At 42.0% G+C, this 15,275-nt stretch overlaps 1 protein-coding gene across 2 annotated transcripts in view; it reads right to left on the reverse strand.

Moving 5' to 3' along the window:
- The window catches only part of LOC134345137 (mediator of RNA polymerase II transcription subunit 12-like protein), a 709,294-nt gene that overhangs the window by 256,527 nt on the left and 437,492 nt on the right, over window positions 1–15,275 (reverse strand). The gene's annotated exons all lie outside the window — the stretch shown is intronic.

Here is a 15,275-nt window from a genome sequence, read left to right on the forward strand (position 1 = left end):
CAAATACAGTACAGTGCAAAAGTCCAAGGCAGCCTAGATACATATATGTGCCTAAGATTTGCACAGTACTGTAGAGTCCTGACTTGAAATATCAATCTACACCATATACATTTTGCCTCCAGAGATGCTAGTTGACCCATTCAGTGTTCTGCTTATCATTCTGGATTGGAGTATTTTCACCCTCTTTTAACTCGTCCACATATTCATGTTCCAGCACAATTCAAATGGAATCAGTACATGGATCTTGGGTGCTGGCTAGGAGTGGAAATACAGAGAGGAGACCTGAAAAGTGCCACAGAAGCTGGCAAGGGAAAAATGCAAAGGGCTTCACAACAAAGATCAGAGAACCAAGGCAGACCAATGCTCCACACGTGAAGGTGATGTTGTTGAGTTAGGAAGGCCATTTAAGAAACTGAATATAGGGGTTAGGGTTACCAGATGATGAAGTAACTTTACAAGATGAAGACAATACCAATAACAGTCAGAATATGGGTTTGAAATTGGTCAGGATTTTAAGGATTACACAGAAAGGACTGAACAATGGGATTGGAGACAAATTAGCTTCGATGGCACTGCGAGCAGACTCAATGGACTGAATGGACTAATTATGCTTTTATATCTTATGGTATTACGAAACTCAACACAGGAGAGCAATGGAAAGCCGAGTGTGCAAGAATTTTTCAGCTCAGTCTGAGCGACCAAAAGGGACAAAGCATAGAATGATATAGTATTTGATGGAAGCTCATAAGGCTGAAATTGGTCTTTGCCCAAAGGATCCATGATCTATATCCAACTATTCCCTAGATATTTATCTGTCTTCCTAAAAGCCTTTTAAACTACCATCTTATCTATCACCCTGGCACCTACCACTCTTTGTAAATACACTTGCCCTGCATATCTCCTTTAAACTTTCCTCCTCTCACCTTAAAGCTACGCCTTCTCGTCTTCGATTGTTCTATTCTGGGAAAAAGATTTTGGCCATCCATAAAACTTCAGCTTATTGTACATATTTTGAAAAATGCATCCTATATCCTTCATAGGTCAGATTTCTTCCCATGTCACCATGCATTAGGGTTGGGGGTAAATCTCACTGAAACCTATCGAATATTGAAAGGCCGAGATCGAATGATTGTGGAGATGATGTTTCCTATAGTGGGCGAATTGATGATTAGAGTTCACAGCCTCAGAATAGAAGGACATCCCTTTAGAACAGACATGAGGAAGAATTTTTTTTAGCCAGAGGTAAATCTCTGGAATTCTTTGCCACAGACGGCTATAGAGGTCAAGTCATTGGGTATTTTTAAAGTGAAGGTTGATAGGTTCTTGGCTAGTCAGAGTGTCAAAGTTTATGAGGAGAAGGCAGGAGAATAGGGTTGAGAGGGATGATAAATCAGCCATGATGGAATGGTGGAGCAGACTTGATGGGCCGAATGATAATTTTACCTCTATGTCTTATGGTACTAATACTGGCCCATGGAAAGTATTACTCCATCTGCCGGGAAAAACAGTGCTCTGCTTCCTATCTTTTGGCTAATCCCCACAAAAAAGTTATTCTTGCATTAATACCTGACAGGAAATCCACGTCAGAGAAATCTAAACCCACTTCCTAAACTGCAGATGTCAGAAAATAACATTCAGAGTTCCAAAGACAGAAGAAAAAGACCCACTGTTATATTAATATCTGCCAAATTTAAGTCGACAGAAAAGATTATAAACTCATTGAGGCATGGGAATGTCGATGTCTACTGTAATTTTTAATTAACCAACGTTATTAAATAAAATTAACAAATATTAAATCAAATTTTAAAGAGTTTGTTGAGTGTATTCATTTGTAAAGTGTAAAGTGTTTTCATTTTTGGAAAATACTGTCAGGCAACTCGATGATGACCAACCAACTTTAAATAAACGAAACTATCTTATGGGTGTCACATGGTAACATAGTGGTTAGCACAATGCTATTACAGCTTGGAGCATTGCAGAGTTCAGAATTCAATGCCAGCACTGTCTGTATGTTCTCCCCATGATCATGTGGGTTTCCTCCAGGTGCTCCTGTTTCCTCCCACAGTCCAAAAATTCTATCACTTAGATGGTTTATTAGTCATTGTAAATTGTCTTGTGATTAGGCTTGGATTCAATAGGTGTGTTGCTGGCCAATGCGACTCGCTGAGCTGCATCTCTAAATAAATAAATACATTTCCAATCCTTTGGGTAGAAATTAACCCGACTGTGGTTCCTAATAAGAAAATAAGAAATAGGAGCAGGAGTAGGCTATCCGGCCCATCGAGCCTGCCCCGTCATTCAATAAGATCATAACTGATCTGTCCGTAAACTCAGTTCCATTTACCTGCCTTTTCCCCACAACCCTTAATTCCCTTACTACGTAAAAACCTATCTAACTGTTTCTTAAATATATTTAGTGAGGAAGCCTCAACTGCTTCCCTGGGCACAGAATTCCACAGATTCACCACTCTCAGGGAAAAACAGTTTCTCCTCATCTCTGTCCTAAAGCTTCTTCCCTGAATCTTGAGGCAATGAAATACACTGTAATAACCCAGCCATTCAGAATTAAATAACTCCCTGAGCCATCACACTGTGGTGATGGGGCTCCACTTACAACACAATTCAAAGAAAGCATCTCACAAAGATATATTAGGAGAGAAGCAGTGGATGAAGTGAATTCACTTCAGGAATGGATGAAGTGGGATTTTAACTCACCATCGTACTTGCTGTAAGTCTAAAGACTCTGTGTTTCTGGGTTAGAAATCTATTCACAAACCCCATGTCCCTAGGCAGTATTCTGATGTTGCAGCCTTGCAAACTACCTGTAGTCCAGTCAAAGGTTTAAAAAAAAGTTAAAATGAAGTTTAATAAAAATATTCTAAATTATGAGGCTTTGACAGATAGAAAGAAACTACTTGCTCAGTCAAGAAAGGATAAATAAAAAGATGAGATATAAAGTCAGTGTTAATGAATCAATGCAACACGATGATGGCTGGGCTTTGTTTGGAGAATTTCGTCAAGCGAGAGGCATTTCACAGTCATGAACAAGGCTCTGATAGCGACTGACAGTGTAGATGCAGAGAGACTTTTCCTCCAGTTATGGCCTGGAGTGATGGGTGATAAAAACCTCATGAGTGAACTATGAGAGATGAGGATGAACTGTCTTATGTAGGTGGTGCCAAGTATCCTCAGGCAGCTGAGGATACTCGGGCAATAAGTACATTCAAAGTTGATATCAATTGAATTCTGAACACTAAGGAAATCAGAAGCTATGTGGTATGGGTGGCAAATGTAACTTTTTAAATTCATTTTTCAGGCTTTTGAGATCACCAGAAAAGCCAAAGTTCGTTGCTCATCCTTAACTGGTTTTGTAGCAAGTGTAACTTAAAATAAGCCTGAAGTGGACAACTAATTTAAAGGCATCCGCTAATCTTGCGAGACCATGGATCTGTGCCTGGAAAGTCTTCACTCTCCAGGGCGCAGGCCTGGGCAAGGTTGTATGGAAGACCAGCAGTTGCCATGCTGCAAGTCTCCCCTCTCCACGACACCAATGTTGTCTAAGGGAAGGGCATTAGGACCCATACAGCTTGGCACCAGTGTCGTCGCAGAGCAACGTATGATTAAGTGCCTTGCTCAAGGACACAACACGTTCCCTCAACTGGGGCTCAAACTCACGACCTTCAGGTTGCTAGTCCAATGCCTTAACCACTTGGCCACATGCCCACACGAAGTGGACAACTACTGAACAGTGAATCAAGCTTGGTTGTGTGTGGTCTATTCCTGCTTCTATTGCTTGTGAAAAGGTATCCTCTAATGTGAAAACACCAGGTTGTAAAACCTTAAAACATTACTGGAACAGAAGGGGCACTTATGGTGAATGGAATCTTTCATGCAGAAATACTATGTATGAGTGTGAGTGTGTGTGCATTTACCTCTGTATATACTTTAATCTCCTGTTCTTCTGTACACCAGTGTTGCAACACATGGTTAGTTGAGACACCGCCGCCTTCCTGTCAGCTTGAACCAGTCTGGCCATTCTCCTCTGACCTCTCACATTAACAAGGCGTTTTCACCCATGCCACTCACTGGAATGGTTCCTGTGTTTTGCACCATCCTCTGTAAACTCTAGAGACTGTTGTACATGAAAACCCCAGGAGATCAGCAGTTTCTGAGATACTCAAACTACCCTGACTGGAACCAAAAATCATTCAACAGATAAAATCACTTGATCACATTTCTTCCCCATTCAACACCTGAACGTCTTGATCACACCTGCATGCTTTGATGTATTGAGTTGCCGCTACATGATTGGCTGATTAAGATATTTTACATTAAAGACCAGGTGGTCTTAAAGTGGCCACGGAGTGCATGGTGTGTGATCCTGGTGCTAAATGACATGCATCTTATGCACATTTCCTTCCAGCATCAATGGCACACGTGAAACCAGAAATTCTGATCAAATTCATGAAATATCAGCACATAAATCTATCAAACAAAACAGCTGTAAATGAGTTTTCACAGTGATCTTGCCTGGGGATTTCTGGCACATGCACTTAAAAAAAGTTCCAGTCACGCCATGGCAATGAACCGCAACTTCCATAATGAAATATTATTTAAGATACCATCAGCCAGTTGGTTCAGTTGCACCGCAGAAGAGAAATCGAAAGTGGCTAATTTATCAAAACCAGAAACTGCCACATTGTATGCACTAAGTGTGCACTCTATAAGGTACACCTGCATACCTGCTCGATAATGTAAATACCTAATCAGCTAATCATGTGGCAGCAATTCAACGCATCAAAGCTTCCAGAAATGATCAAGAGGTTCGGCAGTTGTTCAAGATCAAATATCAGGATGGGCAAGAAATAACATAAAATATAGGAGAAATTTAGGCCATTCAGCCCATGTCTGCTCTGCCTTTTCATCATGGCTGATTAATTTTCCCTCTCAACTCCATTCTCTCTGTAACCTTTCCTGCCTAGAGTAACCAAGAACCTATGAACCTTGCATTACTATCACATGCACACCAGCACATGGAAGATTAAATCTCAGCGCCTCTGTACGCTTGGTGGACAGGTTGGACTTAGTGTCAGCCAGAAAAAGACTGAGACCGTGACCCTCAATGTAGAATCTCCTCCTCCCAACAAGGCATATGGTGCCAACTTACGCAGCGCTAGCAGATTCACTTACCTGGGCAGCATCATTCGGCAGGAAGACGGGACCAAGGACGACATCTAGCGTAGACTCAGCAAAACTAGAAATGTCTTTAGATCAATGACCAACATATAGGGATCAACCAAGTACAGCATCCACACCAAGGTGAAGCTGTACTAGAACTGTATCTGTCCGCACGCTTGTACGGGTCAGAATGCTGGTGCATAGCAGAGAACAACCTTGCCAAGTTGTCGGCGTTTCACACCGTAAGTCTCCAGAAGATCCGCTATATTTCCTGACCAAGAGAGAACTCCAACCATGCCCTACTCCTTCAGTGTCATCAAGAGGACGTGGCCACAGTCATCATGAGGAATCATTGCAGAGGACTGGGCACTTGATGAGCAGAGAGGCCAACTCCATCATCAAGGCAGCACTTTACTGGACTCCCGAAGTGTGGAGGAAATGTGAGAGACCAAAGTCAACTTGACACCATAGCACAGAGGCAGAAATGAGGACGATGAACTACACCTACAGCACAATACAGAAGATGCCCAAGGACACACAGAGATAGAGGGCCTTCATTACTGCACTAAACACCAGCAGGATAATGGGCAGTAAGTAAATGAGCATCAACCTCCGCTTTAAAAACACTCAATTACCTGGCCTCCACAGCCGCCTGTGGCAACGAATTCCACAGATTCACCACCCTCTTGCCAAAGAAACTTCTCCTCATCTCCATTCTAAATGGATGTCCCTCTCTTCTGAGGCTATTCCTTCTGGTCCAAGACTCCCCACTATAGGAATCATCTTCTCCATATCCAGTCTGCATAGATCAGGGGTTCCCATCCTTTTTTATGTAATATACAATACCATTAAGCAAAGTGTCTGTGGACCCCAAGTTGGGAATCCTTGATCTAGGCCTTTCAACATTCAACAGTTTTCAATGAGATCCCCCCATCGTTCTCCTAAGTTCCAGCAAGTACAGGCCCAGAGCCATCAAACGTTCCTCATAAAATAACCGTTTCATCTCAGGAATCAGTCTTGTAAACCTCCTCTGAACCTTCTCCAAACCCTTTCATTTCCAGAATCATTTTCAGGTTCCTCCTCTGAACCCTCTCCAATATCAGCACATCTTTTCTTAGATAACGGGCCCAAAACTGTTCACAATTCTCCAAGTGACACCCCACCAGTGCCCTATAAAGCCTCAGCACAATTTCCTTGCTTTTATATTCTAGTCCTTTTGAAATTAATGCTAATATTGCATTTGCCTTCCTCTACCCAACCTGCAAGTCCTGCACGAGGACTCCAAAGACCCTCAGCATCTTGGATTTTTTAATTTTTTGTCCATTTAGAAAATAGTTTTTGTTATCGATCCTTCTACCAAAATGTGTGGCCATATGATTCCTGACACTGTATTCCATCTGCCATTTCTTTGCCCATTCTCCTATTCTAAGTCCATAAGATCATAAGACATAGAAGTAGAATTAGGCCATTTGATCCATCAAGTCTACTCCACCATTCAATTCCTGATCCTTTTCTCCCCCTCCCCAGCACCAGTCCCTGGCATTCTCCCCATATCCTTTGATTCCGTGCCGATCAAGACCTATCAATCTCCACCTTAAATACACCCAACGACCTGGCCACCACAACTGCCTGTGGTAACAAATTCCACAAATTCACCATCCTCTGGCTAAAAGAATTCTCATCATCTTGCTTTTAAATAGACTCCCTTCTATTCTGAGGCTGTGCCCTCTTGTCCTAGACTCTATCACCATGGGAAACATCCTTTTCACATCTACTCTGTCTAGGCTTTCAACATTCGAAAGGTTTCAATGAGATCCCGCTCATCCTTCTAAATTCCAGTGAGTACAAGCCCAGAGCCATCAAATGTTCTGTGTATGATAACCTTTTCATTTCCAGAATCATTTTTTTGAACCTCCTCTGAACCACCTCCAATGCCAGAACATCTCTTTTTTTTTAGATAAGGAGCCCAAAACTGTTCACAATACTCAAGGTGAGGCTTCACCAGTGCCTTATAAAGCCTCAGCATCACATCCCTGCTCCTATGTTAGAGACCTCTTGAAATGAATGCTAACATTGCATTTGCCTTCCTCACCACCGACTCAATCTGCAAGTTAACCTTTAGGGATTTCTGCACAAGTACTCCCAAGTCCCTTTGCATGCCAGATTTTAGGATTTCCTGCCCATTTAGAAAGTAGTGTGCACAGTTATTGCTTCTTCTAAAGTGCACGACCATGCATTTTCAAACATTTTATTTCATTTGCCAGTCTCTTGCCCATTCTCCTAATCGGTCTAAGTCCTGTTTCCTCAACACTACATACCCCTTTACCAATCTTCATATCATCTGCAAACTTGGCAACAAAGCCATCAATTCCATTATTTACTTCATTAACATATAGCATAAAAGGAAGTGGTCCTAACACCAACCCCTGCGGAACACCACTAGTCACTGGCAGTCAGCCAGAAAAAGGATCCTTTTTTCCCGAACTCACTGCCTCCTACCAATCAGCCAATGCTCTAACCATGCCAGTAACGCTCCTGTAATACCATGGGGTCTTACCTTGGTAAGCAGCCTCATGTGTGGCCCTTGTCAAGAGCCTTCTAAAAATCCAAATATACAACATCCACTGCATCCCCTTTATCTATTCTACTTGTAATCTCCTCAAAGAATTCCAGCAGGTTCATCAGGCAATATTTTTCCTTGTTGACTTTGTCTTATCTTGTCCTGTGTCACCAAGTACTCCATAACCTCATCCTTAATAATTGACTCCAACATCTTCGGAACCACTGAGATCAGGCTAACTGGTCTATAATTTCTTTTCTGCTGTCTCCCTCCATTCTTAAAGAGCGGAGTGACATTTCCAATTTTCCAGTCCTCTGGAACCATACCAGAGGCAAATTATTCTTGAAGGATCATTACTAATGCCTTCACAATCTCTACCACTACCTCTTTCAGAACCCTAGGGTGCAGTTCATCTGGTCCAGGTGACTTATGTACCTTAAGATCTTTCAGCTTTTTGAGCACCTTCACCCTTGTAATAGTAATAGTAACTGCACTCACTTCTCTTCCCTTGCACCCTTCAACACCTAGAATACTACCAGTGTCTTCCACAGTGAAGACTAATGCAAAATACTCATTTAGTTCTTCTGCAGTCTCACTGCTTCCTCCACACCACCTGTCCCTCCAGCTAACTTTTTATTTTGTCTGCAAGCCTGGCCACAAAGCCATCAATTCCCTCATCCAAATCATTGACATATAATGTGAAAATTAGTGGTCCGAACACAAACCTGCAGAATACCACTAGTCACCAGCAGCCAATGAGAAAAGGTTCCCTTTATTCCATCTCTTTTCCTCCTGCCAGTCAGTCAATCTTCTATCCATAGTAGTATCTTTTCTGTAATACCATAAGCTCTTATCTTGTTAAGCAGCTTCATATGTGGCACCTTGTCATATTCCTTCTGAAATTACAAGTACACAACATCCACCGACTCTCCTTCATCTATCCTGCTTGTTATTTCCTCAAAGAATTACAAGTTTGTTAGGCAAGATTTTCCTTTAAGGAAACCATGCTGACTTGGCCCTATTTATCATGTGCCTCCAAATACCCTGACACCACATCCTTAACATTTGACTCCAACATCTTCCCAACCACTGAGGTCAGGCTAACTGGTCTATAGAATTTCCTTTTTCCTGCCTCCCACTCTTCTTGAAGAGTGGAGTGACATTTACAGATTCAAACACCCATTCCAGTATCTGGTGATTCTTGAAAGATCATTAATCTCTACAATCTCCCCAGGCATCTGTTTCAGAACCCTAGGGTGTAGTCCATCTAGTCCAGTTGACTTATCTACCTTCAGAACTTTCAGCTCCTCAAGCACCTTCTTCCTCATAATAGCAACCACACTCACTTCTGCCCCCAACACCCTTGAACCTCTGGCATTCTGCTAGTATCTTCCACAGTGATGCAAAATACTTATTTAGTTCCTCCACTGTTTCCTGTCCCACTCTCTAGCATTATTTTCCAGTAGTCCAATGTCTACTCTCGCCTAAATAACTCCGACTGTGGAATGGTTGTTGGTGCCAGATGGGTGGTTTGAGTATGTAGAATTCCTGGGATTTTCATGCAGAGCATTCTCTAGTGTTTATAGAGAACGATGCAGCAACAAAAATCATCTGGTGAGCAGCAATTCCGTGGGTGAAGATATCTTGTTGAGGAGAGAAGTCAGAGGAGACTGGCCTGACTTGTTCAAGCTGACAGAGGGGAGACAGTAACCATGCTTTACAACAGAGGTGTAAAGAGGAGCATCCCTGACTGCACAACACTTCAAAGCTTGAAGTGAATAGACTACAACAGCAGAAGACCATAAACATACACTCGGAGGCCACTTTATTAGGTACAGGAGGTACCTAACAGCAACAGGATACTACAATTGCCCCAATGAATCTAATGCAGAGATCACTACCCCATCAGCTTCTCTTCTCTTCCTTTGACACGGTGTGGATATCACTGATAAGGTCATTATTTATATCCACCCCAAATGTCAATGGAAGGAAATGCTGACCCACCATCCTCACTGAAGTCTGTCTGCACATTGAAGTAGGAGAATCACAATCCGCTGAGAATGAAGAGTGAGGAGATGGTTCCAAAAAATACCTTCTTGCATAGCAAGCTGCGGGACCTGGTATTTCATCACACACTACCCACGTCCTTCTTGGTGATAGAGGTGTTCAGTTTGGGAGATGTAGCTGGATCGATTTACACAATCGACATCCATCCATGCTGTCAGTGTGGAGTTTGCAAATTCGCAGTAAGATCTCTTGGGCTTTCCCCAATATGTGGCTTCGTCAGTTAAGTGGCCACAGCAAATTATCCTCGGGTGTAGCATTCTCCCCGCACTCCTCCGTGGGGAGTTGAGAGGGGTGCGGGGAGAATGGTATGGGATCAGCACAGGATTAGTGTAAATGGTTGCTTAGTAACCAGCAAGGACTTAGTGACCTGAAAGGGCCTGAATCCATGAATCAATTACATTTTCTAGATAGGGCATATTTCTTTAGGTGCTGCATGGAAGCATAGTACCATAACAGTGCCAGTGACCTGGATTCCATTCCATTGCTGCCCTTCAGGAATTTATATATTCTCCCTGTGACTGTGCGGCCTTCATCTGGGTGCTCTGATTTCCCTCTACATTCCAAAGGTAGACGTACGGGTTAGTAGGTTGAACGATCACTTGGGTATAATTAGGCAGTGTAGTCTCTTTGAGCTGGAAGGGCCTGTATCTTGCAATAAATGTGTCACTTACGGGATCATTTCAGAAGGCAGCGGAGATAAGTACAGTATAAGGCACATACGAAACGCTGGAGTAGCTCAACAGGTCAGGCAGTATCTACAGAAAAGAGTGGACAATCAAAGTTTCAGGCCAAAACATCGACTGTTTACTCTTTTCCATACCTGACCTGCTGAGTTCCTCCTGCATTTTGAGTGGGTTTCTCTGGATTGTGTTTGTGATTCTAGTACAGTGTAGGAGTTGGGATGTTATGTTAAGTCATATAAGACGTTGGTGAGGCCAAATTTGGAGTATTGTGGGCCCTTCTGGTTTACAGAACTCTTGTTAGGCTGCACCTGGAGTGCTGCACACAGGTCTGGACCCCCATTGTAGAATGAATGTCAAGGCTTTAGAGAAGGTATAAAAGAGGTTTACTAGGATATTATTACATGGATTAGAGGGCATGTGCTAGAATGAGAGGTTGGACAAATTTGAGTTGTCTTCTCTGGAGCAGTGGAGGTTGAGGAGAGACCTGACAGAGATTTATAAGATTTTGAAAGGCACCAACAGAGTAGACGGACAGCATGTTTTTACCAGATTTGGAATGTCTAATACCAGAGGGCATGCATTTTAGGGGGTAATTTTAAAGGAGATGTGAGAGGCAAGTTTTTTTTTACACAAAGAGTGGTTACAATTCTCTCCCTGGAGTCATGGTAAAAGCAGATACATTAGGGACTTTGAAGAGACGTTTAGAGATGATTAATGTCAGGGAAATGGAAGGATATGGACATTGTGTAGGTAGAAGGGATTAGTTTAGTTGGCTATTTGATTACTAATTTATTTGGTGCCGCACAACATTGTGGGCCAAAGGGCCTGTTCCTGTGCTGTACTGTTCTAATGTTTAGACCCCTTGCAGACATCAGGGGAATTGGACCTAGGCCACTACCGCTGTAACCCATTACATTGACTTCTATGCCAGTCTCCCAGATGGGGCAGGAGGCACCTAATGAAGCAGTTCTTAGGACGTACGCTCTTAACTGTTTCTGTTCAAGTGAAGATAATGTATAGAAATAATGGGAAACTGTTCAGCCTTAGCCTCCTCCATTCCAAAAGCAGGATCACCCAAGCCTCATGAATTTGAGTTGCAGTACAAAAATTATGACTGTGTCTGTGTGCACTCGTAGACCAAGTAACAAATTATGTCAATTTGTTCACCAACACATGGGAAAGGATGGATCTTACATTTAGACCACTTCTTCTGTTAAAATGCCACATGGCGCAGCCCACTGTCAACGTTTCACAGCAGGTTCCTGTTACTTTCCTACCAGCACCTTCAACATACTAGCAGAGTCTTTGCCATTTCAAAGATTCAAAGTACATTTATTATCAAGGAATGTATAAATTATACAACCTTGAGCTTTGTCTGCTTTCAGGCAACCACAAAGCAAGAAATTTGAAAGAACCCAATTTTAAAAAAGACCAACCACCCAATGCACAGAGAAAGAAAAAAACAACAAATCATGCAAACAATAGAAGCAAGCAACAACAGCATTTTGAACCAGTTGGAGTCCTTAGATCCAAATCCCTGGAGGAGCCCAGAGTAGCCCAAAGCCTCAGTATTCAGTACATCATATTAGCTAGGAGATTAACTATTACCTACCTCTGAGTTCAAGTTCAAGTTTATTGTCTTGCATCCATACACATGTATAGAGCTATGCGAAACAACTTTCCTCAGGGAAAAAGGAGCAAAACATAGCACTTATAATATAAACACCACATAAAATAACATTAACACAATAATATTAACAGATAAAGAAGTATTATGTAGATATACAAGTAATATATGATATAGATATACAACAGTATACTTCTATTGGCAGTGTCACAAATAATGTGTATCAGGAATGGGGGAAAGTGTGAAGGATGCTTAAGGATCCTGGCACGAAATTAGGCATCAGAGATCTCTGGCCTCCTTTAGCACTTACTGGCTCTCTAATTAAGCCATGTCCCATTACATCCTTATTCTTATTTTCCCTCTGCAGTTTGACCTCTCTGTGTCTGCATGATCTCCCCTGGCTCTACAACCAGCATTTCTGCTCGCTTTCCAAAATTGTGATTTCTGCAGATGCTGGAAACCTTGAGCAACACCCACAAGATGCTGGAAGTCTTGAGCAGTACACACAAGACACACTAAGTCTTGAGTAACACCCACGAGATGCTGGAAGTCTTGAGCAGTACACACAAGACACACTAACTCTTGAGTAACACCCACAAGAAGCTGGAAGTCTTGAGCAACACACACACAATGGTGCAGCAACTCACCAGGTCAGATAGCATCAATGGAAAACACTTAATGACACTTAAAGCTGGTGAGGAAACATTCCAGCTCATGTTAATCGAATTGCAATTTAGAGGCCAGCTTGGAAATTAAAGAAATTAATCAAATGAATGTGGAACTAAGAAGCTTCACTAATGGTAACCGAGATACAAACAAATCATCATAAAATTAAAGATTTTAGGGAGGAAACCCTCTCCAAAGCCTTCCTAAAATGGAGTGATTGGAAAAGATGTGGCCTAACTAGAGTTTTATAAAGCTGCAACATAACTTCCTGACTTTTGAAATCAACGTCTTGACTAGTAAAGAGAAGCATGCCATTAAACCACTTTTTCTGTTAAGATGCCAACAGCGCAGCCCACTGTCAAAGTTTCACAGGAGGTTCCCTTAACTTTCTTACCAGCACCTTCCATCAATGTACTTGCAGAGTCTTTGCCATTTCAAAGATTCAAAGTATCACCCTATCAATCTGTGTAGACACTTTCAAGGAGTCATGAACATGGACCCCAGGATCCTTCTGCTCATCAGCACTCTTAGAAGTCTTGCCCTTAAAGGTGTATTTTCTCTTTATGTTTCACCTATCAAGCTGCAGCACTTGACATTTGTCTGAGTTAATTTCCATCTGCCATTTCTCAGCCCATATCTCCAAGTCACCTATACTATCCACAACGCCAACAATATTCATATTATCAGCAAACTTAATAACCTACCCACCTACAATTTCATCCGGGTGATTTATATACATCACAAACAGCAGAAGTGCCAGCACAGATCCCCATAGAACACCACTAATCACAGACCTCCAGCTAGAATAAACACCTTCAACCACCACCTTCTTTCTTCGATGGATAAGCCAGTTCGGAATCCAAATGGCTGATTCACCATTGATCCCATGCATCTTATTCTGCTGGATGAGCCTCCCATAAGGGACCTTGTCAAATGCCTTACTAAAATCCATGTAGACAACATCCACAGCTCTTCCTTCATCGATCATCCTTGTCAATTCATCAAAAAAACTCAATAAAGTTATTAATACATGACTTACACTGTACAAAGCCATGTTGGTTCTTCCTAATTAGGTCATGTTTTTTCCAAATGCTCATAATTCTACCCCTAAGAATTCTCTGCATTAAATTCCCAAATATTGATGTGAGACTAACTGGTCTATAGTTAATTTATACGTACCTCTATAATAAATGTACTTTGAACTTTGAAGAATGGTATCTTACTCACTTATGCAGCACAACACTCCTCAAGATGATAATTTCACAAACTTCAGAGTGTTGTTTTCTTCTCACTGAAATCTGACTGAATAACTATTAAATAGTATTTTTCCATCAAGTTACACAATACACACCAGCCAACTTGTTTTGAGGATTTTCACAAAGGCAGCAAATCCTACTCTGAAGTTCCCATTACATCTTTGAAGAATTACACGTTTTAACAAAAAAATTGCAAGCAGTTCAAAACTATGAACATCAGTTTTTAAAGTAACCTTCCTCAAGTCAGCTGTTTTCACATGAGCAAATTTCCCCTTTACTTTGCAGAACAAAGTTCATTAACAATGTTAATTTCACAATCACGGCAATGGACATGAGACATTCAGAGTCTACTATTGAAGCAGAAATGGGTCAGGGTATCTTGAGGATGAATTATGTCACGAGTTATTTATTTATTTGTTGAGCATAAGCGCCTCTGTACCTTCAAGCCTAGCCGCCCAGCAGCCCCTAATTTAACCCTAGCCTATTCACGGGAAAAATTATGATGACCAAATTATAATGTCCAGTTCTGGTCGCCTCACTGTAGGAAGGATGTGGAAGCATTGGAAAGGGTACAGAGAAGATTTACCAGGATGTTGCTTGGTTTAGGGAGTATGCATTAAGATCAGAGATTAAGGGATCTAGGGCTTTACTCATTGGAGAGAAGGAGGATGAGAGGAGATATGATAGAGGTGTACAAGATAATAAGAGGAATAGATAGAGTGGATAGCCAGCACCTCTTCCCCAGGGCACCACTGCTCAATACAAGAGGACATGGCTTTAAGGCAAGGGGTGGGAAGTTCAAGGGGGATATTAGAGGAAAGTTTTTTACTCAGAGAGTGGTTGGTGCGTGGAATGCATTGCCTGAGTCAGTGGTGGAGGCAGACACACTCGTGATGTTTAAGAGACTACTAGACAGGTATATGGAGGAATTTAAGGTGGGGGGGTTATATGGGAGGCAGGGTTTGAGGGTCGGCACAACATTGTTCTATGTTCAATTAACCTATTAACCAGTACATCTTTGGACTGTGGGAGGAAACCGGAGCACCTGGAGGAAATCCATGCAGTTCACAGGGAGAACGACAGTGGAGGGAATTAAACCCAGGTCCGCTGGTACAGTAAAGTGCTACGTCAACCATTCTGCTACCGTGCCACCTTACTTCCCCATAATGTTTAAGAAAGCACATTGGATGACTGCACAAGTTAGAGATGAGACAAATTGATCAGAATTCAATGACACA

Source organism: Mobula hypostoma, chromosome 4 (genome assembly GCF_963921235.1).
Source record: "Mobula hypostoma chromosome 4, sMobHyp1.1, whole genome shotgun sequence".
NCBI classification, from domain to species: domain Eukaryota; kingdom Metazoa; phylum Chordata; class Chondrichthyes; order Myliobatiformes; family Myliobatidae; genus Mobula; species Mobula hypostoma.